At 47.5% G+C, this 17,500-nt stretch overlaps 25 non-coding genes across 25 annotated transcripts in view; all 25 read right to left on the reverse strand.

Annotated features, from left to right (window-relative positions):
* Positions 1-4,679: 4,679 nt before the first annotated feature.
* Positions 4,680-4,798, reverse strand: LOC128384628 (5S ribosomal RNA). The gene has a single exon (XR_008324366.1). It is a non-coding gene; the product is annotated as a 5S ribosomal RNA (ribosomal RNA).
* Positions 4,799-5,211: 413 nt separating this feature from the next.
* Positions 5,212-5,330, reverse strand: LOC128384578 (5S ribosomal RNA). The gene has a single exon (XR_008324318.1). It is a non-coding gene; the product is annotated as a 5S ribosomal RNA (ribosomal RNA).
* Positions 5,331-5,742: 412 nt separating this feature from the next.
* Positions 5,743-5,861, reverse strand: LOC128384415 (5S ribosomal RNA). The gene has a single exon (XR_008324156.1). It is a non-coding gene; the product is annotated as a 5S ribosomal RNA (ribosomal RNA).
* Positions 5,862-6,274: 413 nt separating this feature from the next.
* LOC128384416 (5S ribosomal RNA) lies at positions 6,275-6,393 on the reverse strand. Its single transcript, XR_008324157.1, has one exon. It is a non-coding gene; the product is annotated as a 5S ribosomal RNA (ribosomal RNA).
* Positions 6,394-6,806: 413 nt separating this feature from the next.
* LOC128384417 (5S ribosomal RNA) lies at positions 6,807-6,925 on the reverse strand. Its single transcript, XR_008324158.1, has one exon. It is a non-coding gene; the product is annotated as a 5S ribosomal RNA (ribosomal RNA).
* A 413-nt stretch (positions 6,926-7,338) lies between these two features.
* On the reverse strand, positions 7,339-7,457 carry LOC128384588 (5S ribosomal RNA). Its single transcript, XR_008324328.1, has one exon. It is a non-coding gene; the product is annotated as a 5S ribosomal RNA (ribosomal RNA).
* Positions 7,458-7,870: 413 nt separating this feature from the next.
* On the reverse strand, positions 7,871-7,989 carry LOC128384630 (5S ribosomal RNA). The gene has a single exon (XR_008324369.1). It is a non-coding gene; the product is annotated as a 5S ribosomal RNA (ribosomal RNA).
* Positions 7,990-8,402: 413 nt separating this feature from the next.
* On the reverse strand, positions 8,403-8,521 carry LOC128384418 (5S ribosomal RNA). The gene has a single exon (XR_008324160.1). It is a non-coding gene; the product is annotated as a 5S ribosomal RNA (ribosomal RNA).
* Positions 8,522-8,933: 412 nt separating this feature from the next.
* On the reverse strand, positions 8,934-9,052 carry LOC128384581 (5S ribosomal RNA). Its single transcript, XR_008324320.1, has one exon. It is a non-coding gene; the product is annotated as a 5S ribosomal RNA (ribosomal RNA).
* A 412-nt stretch (positions 9,053-9,464) lies between these two features.
* Positions 9,465-9,583, reverse strand: LOC128384589 (5S ribosomal RNA). The gene has a single exon (XR_008324329.1). It is a non-coding gene; the product is annotated as a 5S ribosomal RNA (ribosomal RNA).
* A 413-nt stretch (positions 9,584-9,996) lies between these two features.
* On the reverse strand, positions 9,997-10,115 carry LOC128384631 (5S ribosomal RNA). The gene has a single exon (XR_008324370.1). It is a non-coding gene; the product is annotated as a 5S ribosomal RNA (ribosomal RNA).
* Positions 10,116-10,528: 413 nt separating this feature from the next.
* On the reverse strand, positions 10,529-10,647 carry LOC128384420 (5S ribosomal RNA). Its single transcript, XR_008324162.1, has one exon. It is a non-coding gene; the product is annotated as a 5S ribosomal RNA (ribosomal RNA).
* A 412-nt stretch (positions 10,648-11,059) lies between these two features.
* On the reverse strand, positions 11,060-11,178 carry LOC128384634 (5S ribosomal RNA). The gene has a single exon (XR_008324373.1). It is a non-coding gene; the product is annotated as a 5S ribosomal RNA (ribosomal RNA).
* Positions 11,179-11,590: 412 nt separating this feature from the next.
* On the reverse strand, positions 11,591-11,709 carry LOC128384676 (5S ribosomal RNA). Its single transcript, XR_008324415.1, has one exon. It is a non-coding gene; the product is annotated as a 5S ribosomal RNA (ribosomal RNA).
* Positions 11,710-12,122: 413 nt separating this feature from the next.
* LOC128384421 (5S ribosomal RNA) lies at positions 12,123-12,241 on the reverse strand. The gene has a single exon (XR_008324163.1). It is a non-coding gene; the product is annotated as a 5S ribosomal RNA (ribosomal RNA).
* A 412-nt stretch (positions 12,242-12,653) lies between these two features.
* On the reverse strand, positions 12,654-12,772 carry LOC128384582 (5S ribosomal RNA). The gene has a single exon (XR_008324321.1). It is a non-coding gene; the product is annotated as a 5S ribosomal RNA (ribosomal RNA).
* Positions 12,773-13,185: 413 nt separating this feature from the next.
* On the reverse strand, positions 13,186-13,304 carry LOC128384422 (5S ribosomal RNA). Its single transcript, XR_008324164.1, has one exon. It is a non-coding gene; the product is annotated as a 5S ribosomal RNA (ribosomal RNA).
* Positions 13,305-13,717: 413 nt separating this feature from the next.
* LOC128384759 (5S ribosomal RNA) lies at positions 13,718-13,836 on the reverse strand. The gene has a single exon (XR_008324497.1). It is a non-coding gene; the product is annotated as a 5S ribosomal RNA (ribosomal RNA).
* Positions 13,837-14,249: 413 nt separating this feature from the next.
* On the reverse strand, positions 14,250-14,368 carry LOC128384423 (5S ribosomal RNA). Its single transcript, XR_008324165.1, has one exon. It is a non-coding gene; the product is annotated as a 5S ribosomal RNA (ribosomal RNA).
* A 413-nt stretch (positions 14,369-14,781) lies between these two features.
* LOC128384590 (5S ribosomal RNA) lies at positions 14,782-14,900 on the reverse strand. Its single transcript, XR_008324330.1, has one exon. It is a non-coding gene; the product is annotated as a 5S ribosomal RNA (ribosomal RNA).
* Positions 14,901-15,313: 413 nt separating this feature from the next.
* LOC128384425 (5S ribosomal RNA) lies at positions 15,314-15,432 on the reverse strand. The gene has a single exon (XR_008324166.1). It is a non-coding gene; the product is annotated as a 5S ribosomal RNA (ribosomal RNA).
* A 413-nt stretch (positions 15,433-15,845) lies between these two features.
* LOC128384426 (5S ribosomal RNA) lies at positions 15,846-15,964 on the reverse strand. Its single transcript, XR_008324167.1, has one exon. It is a non-coding gene; the product is annotated as a 5S ribosomal RNA (ribosomal RNA).
* A 413-nt stretch (positions 15,965-16,377) lies between these two features.
* Positions 16,378-16,496, reverse strand: LOC128384632 (5S ribosomal RNA). The gene has a single exon (XR_008324371.1). It is a non-coding gene; the product is annotated as a 5S ribosomal RNA (ribosomal RNA).
* A 413-nt stretch (positions 16,497-16,909) lies between these two features.
* On the reverse strand, positions 16,910-17,028 carry LOC128384427 (5S ribosomal RNA). The gene has a single exon (XR_008324168.1). It is a non-coding gene; the product is annotated as a 5S ribosomal RNA (ribosomal RNA).
* Positions 17,029-17,438: 410 nt separating this feature from the next.
* LOC128384645 (5S ribosomal RNA) overlaps positions 17,439-17,500 on the reverse strand; it is a 119-nt gene continuing 57 nt past the window's right edge. The window contains exon 1 of the ribosomal RNA XR_008324384.1: positions 17,439-17,500. This exon is cut by the window's right edge and continues 57 nt beyond it. This is a non-coding gene — a ribosomal RNA (5S ribosomal RNA).

Raw genomic sequence — 17,500 nt, forward strand, 5'->3', positions numbered from 1 at the left:
ATTTCTTTTACACTATCATATACTGCCTGCGTGGGTAGAAACCCAGGTATTACTTCATACATTATATCTTTCAGTTGAACTATTTTTGCCTGTATCATCTTTGCATTATACAACAATTGATCTCCTCTTTTGACATATTTGTTCAGAAAAATAGGTAATTCTTTTATCATGCTCACAGAGCTAGCCCCATAGTGTATGTGTTCTAAGAACTCTCCCTGAGCTGACAGGACCTCCCTATAAAAATGTGGGAGTACTGCCATCATGGGTGTCTTCAGTTTCATCAGTAACACATAATCCCCTATATTTAATATCTTGTTCAGAAAATACCTCATTAAATTTTTCCAGCCATAGTTAGTGTTGTCACAGAGATATTTCTTAACTAACTTGATTCTAAAAGCTTTTTTCCTACTTTCTATATCTAACAGTTTTAGACCCCCCTCATTATATTTGTTTATTAATGTTTTCCTAGCTATTTTACTAATTGTGCTTCCCCAAATGAATTTAGTGCTTATTTCATGTAATCTATTCAATACCCACAAGGGTAAGTCTAATACGTCTAACACGTAATTCAGTTTAGAATAAACCAGACTATTTAACACCACTACTTTCCCATTAAGTTTTAAATCTCTCATCCTCCACCATGTTAATATCACTTCTATGTTGTTTAGTATTTTTGTCCAGGTTTCATCTCTTGCCATCACATTATCAACTCCTATATATGTTCCTAGTATTTTCACATGTTTTGGTTGTATTTTCAATGTCATGCTGGTTTGTGCAGGGCTGACCATGTTAATAAATAGTACTTCTGATTTAATGATATTTATCCGGGAGCCTGATGCTCTACCGAACATGTTCACTAGCTCGATTGCCCTATTCACACTCTCCATATCTTTTAACATCAAGGTTGTGTCATCCGCAAATTGCTGGATGACACACACCCCCCCTCCAGGTAAATCAATCCCTTTAACATGATTGTCACATTTCAATAACACACTTAAAGGTTCCACAACAATAGAATATAACAGTGAAGACATGGGACACCCCTGTCTTACTGACCTATTTAGTTTGAATTCATCAGTTAAGACACCATTAATTTTGACTCTCCCTGTCGCTGTACTATATAATAGTTTTAACCAATTTGTAAATTTTTCTCCAAATCCCATTTTCTGTAATACTTTAAACATGAAATCATGCTCCACCCTGTCAAAAGCTTTGTTAAAATCTAACGAAACCAAAATCCCTTCCCTCCCTGTTATTTTTAAATATTCTATTGTGTCTCTAATAGTATGGATTATGTCTGGTGCCCCCCTCCCTGGAATACTGTATGCCTGTGTCGGTGCTATAATACTATGCATGACTGTTTTAACTCTATTTGCAAACACCTTCATCAAAATCTTATAATCTACATTTAAAAGAGTAATAGGCCTATAGTTGGCCAGATCTGTTTTATCCCCCTTTTTAAAAATCAGGGTGATTACACCTTCTGCCATCGTCTTTCCTACTCTTTCAGTCCTTATCATTTCATTATATACCTTCAATAGAATCGGCTTAAGCACACTGGCAAAAACCTTATAAAAATTAGCTGTCAGCCCATCACTACCCGGACTCTTATTAGTTGTTAAATTTTTTATAGCTTCCTCTATTTCCTCTACTCTGAGTTCCTGATCACATAACTCTCTATCTCCTTCAGCTAACTCCACTTTTAATTTGTCTAATACCTCCGATGTTATTTTATCATCTGACCCTTCTGATGTAAACAGATTTACATAAAATTCATGCACATTTTCTATAATATTTGATAATTTTGACGTTACTTCCCCACCTTTAATTTTTAACTCATGTATATAGCATTGTTCTTGTTTTCTCCTTTCTAAGTTTAAAAAGAAGCTGGTACTTTTTTCTCCCTCCACTGCATATTGTGCTCTACTTCTTATTATAGCTCCTTCACATTTTTTCCTTCCCAATTCTTTTAGATCTTCATACAGAGCGCCCAGCCTGTCTTCATCACCAACGTCTTGCATATTTATTCTATCAATCTCATCTATAATTTTCCTTTCCTTTTGTAAGTCTTTAAACCTCAATTTTTTTGCAAAATTAATGCTTTTTTGTTTAATTTCCCTTTTTAGATTTTCCCACTCTTCTCTGACATCGTTTTTGAAACCAGGCTGTACGCTCTTCTTCATAATTAAATTGTGTATCTGCTGCACATAAGATTCATTTTCTAATAAATTTGCATTTAGGTGCCATAAACCCCCTCCCCTTCCTTTCCTCAAATCCCCCATTGTCACAATCAAAAATGCATGATCGCTTAAACAGTTAATTTCATAATAAACAGAATGCATATTTACCAGTTGGTCCTCTTTTGCAAGACATAAATCGATTCTACTTCTATTTATTCTTCCTTGAACTTGCTGGACTCTTGAGTATGTTCTTAATACTGGATTTTTTTGCCTCCACACATCACACCACCTCTCCTTTAACATCCACTCCTTTAAAACAGTCCTTGAAGTGTCTGTTTTCAGCGGACCTATCACATTTCCGTCCAAATCATTTAATTTCACATTAAAGTCCCCCATGATGATGTCAGTTGCTTGTCCATGTTGTTGTATTTCTTTAAAGAAATTTGAACGTTCACTTTCCACGTTCGGGGCATATATATTCAAAAGTTCATAAGTCCGTTTGTGTATTTTAAATTTGATTTTTACCCACCTCCCTTCCCCATCACCATTCACCAAGGTGGCATTTATATCACAGTTTCTTTTATTTATTAATACACTGACTCCTCTTGCTCTGTTAGTCCCAAAACTAGAAAAAAATTGTCCACTCCACAATTGTCCCATTTGTACCTCAGTTGCTGCATCCCAGTGAGTCTCTTGGAGGCAAATGACATCTGCTTTGCACAATCTAATGAGTTTATTAAATTTGGCAATGCTTCTAAGTCCATTCGCATTCAAGGATGCTAGTGTCAGTGTCATTTACAAGACAAGAAAGAATATATCCCCTATCATATGTATTGCTTTCATTTCTTTCTGTCCTTTTTATTTTTCCTCCCTCTAGTCCCTCTCTGAGGCAAAACCACACTTTCCACTTCATTCATGTCTTTTCCTCCCCCTTTAACCTCATCCTCTGGTCTTACCCCTTGTGATGTGTTCAGCTGTCTCTCTGATCGCGGGTCACCTCCGCCGTCGCTGCTACGGAGGATACTCCTGCTGCGTCCCCTTCTGTACCCGCTGTCCTCCGACTCCGCACCTCCTCTCCGCTCCGTCACCTCACTCCTTCCCTCCAACATCTGGGTCCCCCTGGTCACGTCGACACTGTCGCTACTGCTCTCCTTTTCCCCGACAGCCTCCATCTCCTCCTCAGACTCTCTCCTCTCCTCCTCGTCCGTCTCCATTTCGCTTGACGCCTCTCCTTTTTTGCTACCTTCCTCCTCCACGTCCTCCTTCTCCTCCACCATCTCTCCCCTCTCTGTGGCCACCGCTGTCATGTCCACACATTCACGTGCATAATGTCCTTGTTTTTTGCACCTGAAGCAGTAAAACTCTGGGCACTCACGCAGTATATGTCCCGGTTGCAGACACAACCGACACACTTTCATCTGCTGATCATGCAGGACTCGAAAATATTCAGCTCCCTCTAGAGTGTCAAACTTGGTGCTATAAGGCAGGGACGAAATCGCCTCAGGAAATTTTACCTTGAGGAATCTTGTCCCATCATAGATTTCCGTCCCTGCCCATTTCCGTCGGCGAATATCCGATGCCGGTTCCACTCCCCACTGACGTAATTTGTCCTTTATTTGATCGTCCGTTATGTACAGTGGTAGATTCAGAAAAGACACCACTCTTGTGTTTTTTATTAGTTCTGTTGCCACAATTCTTGAGTTTTTGATCTTAAATCCGTCCAGCAGTCTTTCTTTTCCTTTTATATTGCTCATGGTGAGCTCCCAACGCTTGCCATTCTTGGTCCTGCAGCCCAACACTCTTCCACATATGAGCTCCACTGCTTTTAAAAGATCAATCATCGTAATAATATCATCCCCCTCTATCTCCACATTAATTACAAGCTCTTTGACAATATTATCACTCCTGACCTCTTTAGTTTTCCCCTCCGCTCCGTCCTCCTTCCTCCACACTGCTCCTCCATAACGTCCTCCTTGCTGCAGAGTCTCCTCTGCTCTCTCCACTCTCTCCTTCCCCGCTCCTCTCTCCACTCCTCTGTCGGCCCCACTCTCTCCGACCTCCACCTCTCCTTCTCTCCTCTCTCCACCTGCTGCGGAAGGACGCGAGTCCCTCCGTGCTTTCTCTCCATTGTCCGCCATATCCACACTCTTTATCTTATCCATTGCTTGGGTCATAACCTGATTATCCGTCCTTATTTTTTTTTGAGTCCGAAGACTGTCCCCCTGGCAGCATATGCTGCTGGGGGAATCAGTAACTTCTTTATCCGTTGATGTTATTCTTTTCCTCTTGCTGCTTTCTGACTCTTTGTCCTGTCCTCTCTCTCTCACCATGTGCTTCAGCTGCAACCAGGAAGTGAACCGGAAGTGGGCGTGTTCTCAGTGCCACCTCTCTGGCGTGCATACAGACACAGCTGGAATGATTGCAGCTTTTGTTCCTCAAAGCCCTGTGTGCGGTGATGGAGCAACAGCGCCCTCCTTTGGTGACAGCTGAGAGAAAAAAAGCTTACAGCACCTGGTATTCCCAGGCGGTCTCCCATCCAAGTACTAACCAGGCCCGACCCTGCTTAGCTTCCGAGATCAGACGAAATCGGGCGTGTTCAGGGTGGTATGGCCGTAAGCGACGAAACAGGCCGCAGAAAGCCCATTTAAACATGCTGTAACACCACTGACTGTTGCTCACACCAGCTGAGTGGCGGATAATGGTGTCTCAGCCATCAAACACATGCTATCCTTTAACAGTACTTTGATAGGAATAGTTTTTTTTTTTCTGCGGAGAAACACACAGCTGGAAGGACTGCAACCTTGTTTCTCAGGCCATTTGTGTACATGCGGGATGATTGCAGGCTTTTTACAGGCTGTAACAGTGAGAACTGGAACCCTAAAAACTACTTGGAAAGTGAGGCGTCTCAGTGCCACCTCTCTGGCGTGCATTCAGACACAGCTGGAATGATTGCAGCTTTTGTTCCTCAAAGCCCTGTGTGCGGTGATGGAGCAACAGCGCCCTCCTTTGGTGACAGCTGAGAGGGAAAAAAAGCTTACAGCACCTGGTATTCCCAGGCGGTCTCCCATCCAAGTACTAACCAGGCCCGACCCTGCTTAGCTTCCGAGATCAGACGAGATCGGGAGTGTTCAGGGTGGTATGGCCGTAAGCGACGAAACAAGCCGCAGAAAGCCCATTTAAACATGCTGTGACACCACTGACAGTTGCTCACACCAGCTGAGTGGCGGATAATGGTGTCTCAGCCATCAAACACATGCTATCCTTTAACAGTACTTTGATAGGAATAGTTTTTTTTTTCTGCGGAGAAACACACAGCTGGAAGGACTGCAACCTTGTTTCTCAGGCCATTTGTGTACATGCGGGATGATTGCAGGCTTTTTACAGGCTGTAACAGTGAGAACTGGAACCCTAAAAACTACTTGGAAAGTGAGGCGTCTCAGTGCCACCTCTCTGGCGTGCATTCAGACACAGCTGGAATGATTGCAGCTTTTGTTCCTCAAAGCCCTGTGTGCGGTGATGGAGCAACAGCGCCCTCCTTTGGTGACAGCTGAGAGGGAAAAAAAGCTTACAGCACCTGGTATTCCCAGGCGGTCTCCCATCCAAGTACTAACCAGGCCCGACCCTGCTTAGCTTCCGAGATCAGACGAGATCGGGCGTGTTCAGGGTGGTATGGCCGTAAGCGACGAAACAGGCCGCAGAAAGCCCATTTAAACATGCTGTGACACCACTGACAGTTGCTCACACCAGCTGAGTGGCGGATAATGGTGTCTCAGCCATCAAACACATGCTATCCTTTAACAGTACTTTGATAGGAATAGTTGTTTTTTTTCTGCGGAGAAACACACAGCTGGAAGGACTGCAACCTTGTTTCTCAGGCCATTTATGTACATGCGGGATGATTGCAGGCTTTTTACAGGCTGTAACAGTGAGAACTGGAACCCTAAAAACTACTTGGAAAGTGAGGCGTCTCAGTGCCACCTCTCTGGCGTGCATTCAGACACAGCTGGAATGATTGCAGCTTTTGTTCCTCAAAGCCCTGTGTGCGGTGATGGAGCAACAGCGCCCTCCTTTGGTGACAGCTGAGAGGGAAAAAAAGCTTACAGCACCTGGTATTCCCAGGCGGTCTCCCATCCAAGTACTAACCAGGCCCGACCCTGCTTAGCTTCCGAGATCAGACGAGATCGGGCGTGTTCAGGGTGGTATGGCCGTAAGCGACGAAACAGGCCGCAGAAAGCCCATTTAAACATGCTGTGACACCACTGACAGTTGCTCACACCAGCTGAGTGGCGGATAATGGTGTCTCAGCCATCAAACACATGCTATCCTTTAACAGTACTTTGATAGGAATAGTTTTTTTTTTTCTGCGGAGAAACACACAGCTGGAAGGACTGCAACCTTGTTTCTCAGGCCATTTGTGTACATGCGGGATGATTGCAGGCTTTTTACAGGCTGTAACAGTGAGAACTGGAACCCTAAAAACTACTTGGAAAGTGAGGCGTCTCAGTGCCACCTCTCTGGCGTGCATTCAGACACAGCTGGAATGATTGCAGCTTTTGTTCCTCAAAGCCCTGTGTGCGGTGATGGAGCAACAGCGCCCTCCTTTGGTGACAGCTGAGAGGGAAAAAAAGCTTACAGCACCTGGTATTCCCAGGCGGTCTCCCATCCAAGTACTAACCAGGCCCGACCCTGCTTAGCTTCCGAGATCAGACGAGATCGGGCGTGTTCAGGGTGGTATGGCCGTAAGCGACGACACAGGCCGCAGAAAGCCCATTTAAACATGCTGTGACACCACTGACAGTTGCTCACACCAGCTGAGTGGCGGATAATGGTGTCTCAGCCATCAAACACATGCTATCCTTTAACAGTACTTTGATAGGAATAGTTGTTTTTTTTCTGCGGAGAAACACACAGCTGGAAGGACTGCAACCTTGTTTCTCAGGCCATTTATGTACATGCGGGATGATTGCAGGCTTTTTACAGGCTGTAACAGTGAGAACTGGAACCCTAAAAACTACTTGGAAAGTGAGGCGTCTCAGTGCCACCTCTCTGGCGTGCATTCAGACACAGCTGGAATGATTGCAGCTTTTGTTCCTCAAAGCCCTGTGTGCGGTGATGGAGCAACAGCGCCCTCCTTTGGTGACAGCTGAGATGGAAAAAAAGCTTACAGCACCTGGTATTCCCAGGCGGTCTCCCATCCAAGTACTAACCAGGCCCGACCCTGCTTAGCTTCCGAGATCAGACGAGATCGGGCGTGTTCAGGGTGGTATAGCCGTAAGCGACGAAACAGGCCGCAGAAAGCCCATTTAAACATGCTGTGACACCACTGACAGTTGCTCACACCAGCTGAGTGGCGGATAATGGTGTCTCAGCCATCAAACACATGCTATCCTTTAACAGTACTTTGATAGGAATAGTTGTTTATTTTCTGCGGAGAAACACACAGCTGGAAGGACTGCAACCTTGTTTCTCAGGCCATTTGTGTACATGCGGGATGATTGCAGGCTTTTTACAGGCTGTAACAGTGAGAACTGGAACCCTAAAAACTACTTGGAAAGTGAGGCGTCTCAGTGCCACCTCTCTGGCGTGCATTCAGACACAGCTGGAATGATTGCAGCTTTTGTTCCTCAAAGCCCTGTGTGCGGTGATGGAGCAACAGCGCCCTCCTTTGGTGACAGCTGAGAGGGAAAAAAAGCTTACAGCACCTGGTATTCCCAGGCGGTCTCCCATCCAAGTACTAACCAGGCCCGACCCTGCTTAGCTTCCGAGATCAGACGAAATCGGGCGTGTTCAGGGTGGTATGGCCGTAAGCGACGAAACAGGCCGCAGAAAGCCCATTTAAAAATGCTGTAACACCACTGACTGTTGCTCACACCAGCTGAGTGGCGGATAATGGTGTCTCAGCCATCAAACACATGCTATCCTTTAACAGTACTTTGATAGGAATAGTTTTTTTTTTTCTGCGGAGAAACACACAGCTGGAAGGACTGCAACCTTGTTTCTCAGGCCATTTGTGTACATGCGGGATGATTGCAGGCTTTTTACAGGCTGTAACAGTGAGAACTGGAACCCTAAAAACTACTTGGAAAGTGAGGCGTCTCAGTGCCACCTCTCTGGCGTGCATTCAGACACAGCTGGAATGATTGCAGCTTTTGTTCCTCAAAGCCCTGTGTGCGGTGATGGAGCAACAGCGCCCTCCTTTGGTGACAGCTGAGAGGGAAAAAAAGCTTACAGCACCTGGTATTCCCAGGCGGTCTCCCATCCAAGTACTAACCAGGCCCGACCCTGCTTAGCTTCCGAGATCAGACGAGATCGGGCGTGTTCAGGGTGGTATGGCCGTAAGCGACGAAACAAGACGCAGAAAGCCCATTTAAACATGCTGTGACACCACTGACAGTTGCTCACACCAGCTGAGTGGCGGATAATGGTGTCTCAGCCATCAAACACATGCTATCCTTTAACAGTACTTTGATAGGAATAGTTTTTTTTTTCTGCGGAGAAACACACAGCTGGAAGGACTGCAACCTTGTTTCTCAGGCCATTTGTGTACATGCGGGATGATTGCAGGCTTTTTACAGGCTGTAACAGTGAGAACTGGAACCCTAAAAACTACTTGGAAAGTGAGGCGTCTCAGTGCCACCTCTCTGGCGTGCATTCAGACACAGCTGGAATGATTGCAGCTTTTGTTCCTCAAAGCCCTGTGTGCGGTGATGGAGCAACAGCGCCCTCCTTTGGTGACAGCTGAGAGGGAAAAAAAGCTTACAGCACCTGGTATTCCCAGGCGGTCTCCCATCCAAGTACTAACCAGGCCCGACCCTGCTTAGCTTCCGAGATCAGACGAGATCGGGAGTGTTCAGGGTGGTATGGCCGTAAGCGACGAAACAAGACGCAGAAAGCCCATTTAAACATGCTGTGACACCACTGACAGTTGCTCACACCAGCTGAGTGGCGGATAATGGTGTCTCAGCCATCAAACACATGCTATCCTTTAACAGTACTTTGATAGGAATAGTTTTTTTTTTCTGCGGAGAAACACACAGCTGGAAGGACTGCAACCTTGTTTCTCAGGCCATTTGTGTACATGCGGGATGATTGCAGGCTTTTTACAGGCTGTAACAGTGAGAACTGGAACCCTAAAAACTACTTGGAAAGTGAGGCGTCTCAGTGCCACCTCTCTGGCGTGCATTCAGACACAGCTGGAATGATTGCAGCTTTTGTTCCTCAAAGCCCTGTGTGCGGTGATGGAGCAACAGCGCCCTCCTTTGGTGACAGCTGAGATGGAAAAAAAGCTTACAGCACCTGGTATTCCCAGGCGGTCTCCCATCCAAGTACTAACCAGGCCCGACCCTGCTTAGCTTCCGAGATCAGACGAGATCGGGCGTGTTCAGGGTGGTATAGCCGTAAGCGACGAAACAGGCCGCAGAAAGCCCATTTAAACATGCTGTGACACCACTGACAGTTGCTCACACCAGCTGAGTGGCGGATAATGGTGTCTCAGCCATCAAACACATGCTATCCTTTAACAGTACTTTGATAGGAATAGTTGTTTTTTTTCTGCGGAGAAACACACAGCTGGAAGGACTGCAACCTTGTTTCTCAGGCCATTTGTGTACATGCGGGATGATTGCAGGCTTTTTACAGGCTGTAACAGTGAGAACTGGAACCCTAAAAACTACTTGGAAAGTGAGGCGTCTCAGTGCCACCTCTCTGGCGTGCATTCAGACACAGCTGGAATGATTGCAGCTTTTGTTCCTCAAAGCCCTGTGTGCGGTGATGGAGCAACAGCGCCCTCCTTTGGTGACAGCTGAGAGGGAAAAAAAGCTTACAGCACCTGGTATTCCCAGGCGGTCTCCCATCCAAGTACTAACCAGGCCCGACCCTGCTTAGCTTCCGAGATCAGACGAAATCGGGCGTGTTCAGGGTGGTATGGCCGTAAGCGACGAAACAGGCCGCAGAAAGCCCATTTAAACATGCTGTAACACCACTGACTGTTGCTCACACCAGCTGAGTGGCGGATAATGGTGTCTCAGCCATCAAACACATGCTATCCTTTAACAGTACTTTGATAGGAATAGTTTTTTTTTTTCTGCGGAGAAACACACAGCTGGAAGGACTGCAACCTTGTTTCTCAGGCCATTTGTGTACATGCGGGATGATTGCAGGCTTTTTACAGGCTGTAACAGTGAGAACTGGAACCCTAAAAACTACTTGGAAAGTGAGGCGTCTCAGTGCCACCTCTCTGGCGTGCATTCAGACACAGCTGGAATGATTGCAGCTTTTGTTCCTCAAAGCCCTGTGTGCGGTGATGGAGCAACAGCGCCCTCCTTTGGTGACAGCTGAGAGGGAAAAAAAGCTTACAGCACCTGGTATTCCCAGGCGGTCTCCCATCCAAGTACTAACCAGGCCCGACCCTGCTTAGCTTCCGAGATCAGACGAGATCGGGCGTGTTCAGGGTGGTATGGCCGTAAGCGACGAAACAAGACGCAGAAAGCCCATTTAAACATGCTGTGACACCACTGACAGTTGCTCACACCAGCTGAGTGGCGGATAATGGTGTCTCAGCCATCAAACACATGCTATCCTTTAACAGTACTTTGATAGGAATAGTTTTTTTTTTCTGCGGAGAAACACACAGCTGGAAGGACTGCAACCTTGTTTCTCAGGCCATTTGTGTACATGCGGGATGATTGCAGGCTTTTTACAGGCTGTAACAGTGAGAACTGGAACCCTAAAAACTACTTGGAAAGTGAGGCGTCTCAGTGCCACCTCTCTGGCGTGCATTCAGACACAGCTGGAATGATTGCAGCTTTTGTTCCTCAAAGCCCTGTGTGCGGTGATGGAGCAACAGCGCCCTCCTTTGGTGACAGCTGAGAGGGAAAAAAAGCTTACAGCACCTGGTATTCCCAGGCGGTCTCCCATCCAAGTACTAACCAGGCCCGACCCTGCTTAGCTTCCGAGATCAGACGAGATCGGGAGTGTTCAGGGTGGTATGGCCGTAAGTGACGAAACAAGACGCAGAAAGCCCATTTAAACATGCTGTGACACCACTGACAGTTGCTCACACCAGCTGAGTGGCGGATAATGGTGTCTCAGCCATCAAACACATGCTATCCTTTAACAGTACTTTGATAGGAATAGTTTTTTTTTTCTGCGGAGAAACACACAGCTGGAAGGACTGCAACCTTGTTTCTCAGGCCATTTGTGTACATGCGGGATGATTGCAGGCTTTTTACAGGCTGTAACAGTGAGAACTGGAACCCTAAAAACTACTTGGAAAGTGAGGCGTCTCAGTGCCACCTCTCTGGCGTGCATTCAGACACAGCTGGAATGATTGCAGCTTTTGTTCCTCAAAGCCCTGTGTGCGGTGATGGAGCAACAGCGCCCTCCTTTGGTGACAGCTGAGAGGGAAAAAAAGCTTACAGCACCTGGTATTCCCAGGCGGTCTCCCATCGAAGTACTAACCAGGCCCGACCCTGCTTAGCTTCCGAGATCAGACGAAATCGGGCGTGTTCAGGGTGGTATGGCCGTAAGCGACGAAACAGGCCGCAGAAAGCCCATTTAAACATGCTGTAACACCACTGACTGTTGCTCACACCAGCTGAGTGGCGGATAATGGTGTCTCAGCCATCAAACACATGCTATCCTTTAACAGTACTTTGATAGGAATAGTTTTTTTTTTTCTGCGGAGAAACACACAGCTGGAAGGACTGCAACCTTGTTTCTCAGGCCATTTGTGTACATGCGGGATGATTGCAGGCTTTTTACAGGCTGTAACAGTGAGAACTGGAACCCTAAAAACTACTTGGAAAGTGAGGCGTCTCAGTGCCACCTCTCTGGCGTGCATTCAGACACAGCTGGAATGATTGCAGCTTTTGTTCCTCAAAGCCCTGTGTGCGGTGATGGAGCAACAGCGCCCTCCTTTGGTGACAGCTGAGAGGGAAAAAAAGCTTACAGCACCTGGTATTCCCAGGCGGTCTCCCATCCAAGTACTAACCAGGCCCGACCCTGCTTAGCTTCCGAGATCAGACGAGATCGGGCGTGTTCAGGGTGGTATGGCCGTAAGCGACGAAACAAGACGCAGAAAGCCCATTTAAACATGCTGTGACACCACTGACAGTTGCTCACACCAGCTGAGTGGCGGATAATGGTGTCTCAGCCATCAAACACATGCTATCCTTTAACAGTACTTTGATAGGAATAGTTTTTTTTTTCTGCGGAGAAACACACAGCTGGAAGGACTGCAACCTTGTTTCTCAGGCCATTTGTGTACATGCGGGATGATTGCAGGCTTTTTACAGGCTGTAACAGTGAGAACTGGAACCCTAAAAACTACTTGGAAAGTGAGGCGTCTCAGTGCCACCTCTCTGGCGTGCATTCAGACACAGCTGGAATGATTGCAGCTTTTGTTCCTCAAAGCCCTGTGTGCGGTGATGGAGCAACAGCGCCCTCCTTTGGTGACAGCTGAGAGGGAAAAAAAGCTTACAGCACCTGGTATTCCCAGGCGGTCTCCCATCCAAGTACTAACCAGGCCCGACCCTGCTTAGCTTCCGAGATCAGACGAGATCGGGAGTGTTCAGGGTGGTATGGCCGTAAGCGACGAAACAGGCCGCAGAAAGCCCATTTAAACATGCTGTGACACCACTGACAGTTGCTCACACCAGCTGAGTGGCGGATAATGGTGTCTCAGCCATCAAACACATGCTATCCTTTAACAGTACTTTGATAGGAATAGTTGTTTTTTTTCTGCGGAGAAACACACAGCTGGAAGGACTGCAACCTTGTTTCTCAGGCCATTTATGTACATGCGGGATGATTGCAGGCTTTTTACAGGCTGTAACAGTGAGAACTGGAACCCTAAAAACTACTTGGAAAGTGAGGCGTCTCAGTGCCACCTCTCTGGCGTGCATTCAGACACAGCTGGAATGATTGCAGCTTTTGTTCCTCAAAGCCCTGTGTGCGGTGATGGAGCAACAGCGCCCTCCTTTGGTGACAGCTGAGAGGGAAAAAAAGCTTACAGCACCTGGTATTCCCAGGCGGTCTCCCATCCAAGTACTAACCAGGCCCGACCCTGCTTAGCTTCCGAGATCAGACGAGATCGGGCGTGTTCAGGGTGGTATGGCCGTAAGCGACGAAACAGGCCGCAGAAAGCCCATTTAAACATGCTGTGACACCACTGACAGTTGCTCACACCAGCTGAGTGGCGGATAATGGTGTCTCAGCCATCAAACACATGCTATCCTTTAACAGTACTTTGATAGGAATAGTTGTTTTTTTTCTGCGGAGAAACACACAGCTGGAAGGACTGCAACCTTGTTTCTCAGGCCATTTGTGTACATGCGGGATGATTGCAGGCTTTTTACAGGCTGTAACAGTGAGAACTGGAACCCTGAAAACTACTTGGAAAGTGAGGCGTCTCAGTGCCACCTCTCTGGCGTGCATTCAGACACAGCTGGAATGATTGCAGCTTTTGTTCCTCAAAGCCCTGTGTGCGGTGATGGAGCAACAGCGCCCTCCTTTGGTGACAGCTGAGAGGGAAAAAAAGCTTACAGCACCTGGTATTCCCAGGCGGTCTCCCATCCAAGTACTAACCAGGCCCGACCCTGCTCAGCTTCCGAGATCTGACGAAATCGGGCGTGTTCAGGGTGGTATGGCCGTAAGCGACGAAACAGGCCGCAGAAAGCCCATTTAAACATGCTGTGACACCACTGACAGTTGCTCACACCAGCTGAGTGGCGGATAATGGTGTCTCAGCCATCAAACACATGCTATCCTTTAACAGTACTTTGATAGGAATAGTTTTTTTTTTTCTGCGGAGAAACACACAGCTGGAAGGACTGCAACCTTGTTTCTCAGGCCATTTGTGTACATGCGGGATGATTGCAGGCTTTTTACAGGCTGTAACAGTGAGAACTGGAACCCTAAAAACTACTTGGAAAGTGAGGCGTCTCAGTGCCACCTCTCTGGCGTGCATTCAGACACAGCTGGAATGATTGCAGCTTTTGTTCCTCAAAGCCCTGTGTGCGGTGATGGAGCAACAGCGCCCTCCTTTGGTGACAGCTGAGAGGGAAAAAAAGCTTACAGCACCTGGTATTCCCAGGCGGTCTCCCATCCAAGTACTAACCAGGCCCGACCCTGCTTAGCTTCCGAGATCAGACGAGATCGGGCGTGTTCAGGGTGGTATGGCCGTAAGCGACGAAACAGGCCGCAGAAAGCCCATTTAAACATGCTGTGACACCACTGACAGTTGCTCACACCAGCTGAGTGGCGGATAATGGTGTCTCAGCCATCAAACACATGCTATCCTTTAACAGTACTTTGATAGGAATAGTTGTTTTTTTTCTGCGGAGAAACACACAGCTGGAAGGACTGCAACCTTGTTTCTCAGGCCATTTATGTACATGCGGGATGATTGCAGGCTTTTTACAGGCTGTAACAGTGAGAACTGGAACCCTAAAAACTACTTGGAAAGTGAGGCGTCTCAGTGCCACCTCTCTGGCGTGCATTCAGACACAGCTGGAATGATTGCAGCTTTTGTTCCTCAAAGCCCTGTGTGCGGTGATGGAGCAACAGCGCCCTCCTTTGGTGACAGCTGAGATGGAAAAAAAGCTTACAGCACCTGGTATTCCCAGGCGGTCTCCCATCCAAGTACTAACCAGGCCCGACCCTGCTTAGCTTCCGAGATCAGACGAGATCGGGCGTGTTCAGGGTGGTATAGCCGTAAGCGACGAAACAGGCCGCAGAAAGCCCATTTAAACATGCTGTGACACCACTGACAGTTGCTCACACCAGCTGAGTGGCGGATAATGGTGTCTCAGCCATCAAACACATGCTATCCTTTAACAGTACTTTGATAGGAATAGTTGTTTTTTTTCTGCGGAGAAACACACAGCTGGAAGGACTGCAACCTTGTTTCTCAGGCCATTTGTGTACATGCGGGATGATTGCAGGCTTTTTACAGGCTGTAACAGTGAGAACTGGAACCCTAAAAACTACTTGGAAAGTGAGGCGTCTCAGTGCCACCTCTCTGGCGTGCATTCAGACACAGCTGGAATGATTGCAGCTTTTGTTCCTCAAAGCCCTGTGTGCGGTGATGGAGCAACAGCGCCCTCCTTTGGTGACAGCTGAGAGGGAAAAAAAGCTTACAGCACCTGGTATTCCCAGGCGGTCTCCCATCCAAGTACTAACCAGGCCCGACCCTGCTTAGCTTCCGAGATCAGACGAGATCGGGCGTGTTCAGGGTGGTATGGCCGTAAGCGACGAAACAGGCCGCAGAAAGCCCATTTAAACATGCTGTGACACCACTGACAGTTGCTCACACCAGCTGAGTGGCGGATAATGGTGTCTCAGCCATCAAACACATGCTATCCTTTAACAGTACTTTGATAGGAATAGTTGTTTTTTTTCTGCGGAGAAACACACAGCTGGAAGGACTGCAACCTTGTTTCTCAGGCCATTTATGTACATGCGGGATGATTGCAGGCTTTTTACAGGCTGTAACAGTGAGAACTGGAACCCTAAAAACTACTTGGAAAGTGAGGCGTCTCAGTGCCACCTCTCTGGCGTGCATTCAGACACAGCTGGAATGATTGCAGCTTTTGTTCCTCAAAGCCCTGTGAGCGGTGATGGAGCAACAGCGCCCTCCTTTGGTGACAGCTGAGAGGGAAAAAAAGCTTACAGCACCTGGTATTCCCAGGCGGTCTCCCATCCAAGTACTAACCAGGCCCGACCCTGCTTAGCTTCCGAGATCAGACGAGATCGGGCGTGTTCAGGGTGGTATGGCCGTAAGCGACGAAACAGGCCGCAGAAAGCCCATTTAAACATGCTGTGACACCACTGACAGTTGCTCACACCAGCTGAGTGGCGGATAATGGTGTCTCAGCCATCAAACACATGCTATACTTTAACAGTACTTTGATAGGAATAGTTGTTTTTTTTCTGCGGAGAAACACACAGCTGGAAGGACTGCAACCTTGTTTCTCAGGCCATTTGTGTACATGCGGGATGATTGCAGGCTTTTTACAGGCTGTAACAGTGAGAACTGGAACCCTAAAAACTACTTGGAAAGTGAGGCGTCTCAGTGCCACCTCTCTGGCGTGCATTCAGACACAGCTGGAATGATTGCAGCTTTTGTTCCTCAAAGCCCTGTGTGCGGTGATGGAGCAACAGCGCCCTCCTTTGGTGACAGCTGAGAGGGAAAAAAAGCTTACAGCACCTGGTATTCCCAGGCGGTCTCCCATCCAAGTACTAACCAGGCCCGACCCTGCTTAGCTTCCGAGATCAGACGAAATCGGGCGTGTTCAGGGTGGTATGGCCGTAAGCGACGAAACAGGCCGCAGAAAGCCCATTTAAACATGCTGTGACACCACTGACTGTTGCTCACACCAGCTGAGTGGCGGATAATGGTGTCTCAGCCATCAAACACATGCTATCCTTTAACAGTACTTTGATAGGAATAGTTTTTTTTTTTCTGCGGAGAAACACACAGCTGGAAGGACTGCAACCTTGTTTCTCAGGCCATTTGTGTACATGCGGGATGATTGCAGGCTTTTTACAGGCTGTAACAGTGAGAACTGGAACCCTAAAAACTACTTGGAAAGTGAGGCGTCTCAGTGCCACCTCTCTGGCGTGCATTCAGACACAGCTGGAATGATTGCAGCTTTTGTTCCTCAAAGCCCTGTGTGCGGTGATGGAGCAACAGCGCCCTCCTTTGGTGACAGCTGAGAGGGAAAAAAAGCTTACAGCACCTGGTATTCCCAGGCGGTCTCCCATCCAAGTACTAACCAGGCCCGACCCTGCTTAGCTTCCGAGATCAGACGAGATCGGGCGTGTTCAGGGTGGTATGGCCGTAAGCGACGAAACAAGCCGCAGAAAGCCCATTTAAACATGCTGTGACACCACTGACAGTTGCTCACACCAGCTGAGTGGCGGATAATGGTGTCTCAGCCATCAAACACATGCTATCCTTTAACAGTACTTTGATAGGAATAGTTTTTTTTTTCTGCGGAGAAACACACAGCTGGAAGGACTGCAACCTTGTTTCTCAGGCCATTTGTGTACATGCGGGATGATTGCAGGCTTTTTACAGGCTGTAACAGTGAGAACTGGAACCCTAAAAACTACTTGGAAAGTGAGGCGTCTCAGTGCCACCTCTCTGGCGTGCATTCAGACACAGCTGGAATGATTGCAGCTTTTGTTCCTCAAAGCCCTGTGTGCGGTGATGGAGCAACAGCGCCCTCCTTTGGTGACAGCTGAGAGGAAAAAGTCTTACAGCACCTGGTATTCCCAGGCGGTCTCCCATCCAAGTACTAACCAGGCCCGACCCT

Source organism: Scomber japonicus, chromosome 22 (assembly GCF_027409825.1).
Source record: "Scomber japonicus isolate fScoJap1 chromosome 22, fScoJap1.pri, whole genome shotgun sequence".
NCBI lineage: Eukaryota > Metazoa > Chordata > Actinopteri > Scombriformes > Scombridae > Scomber > Scomber japonicus.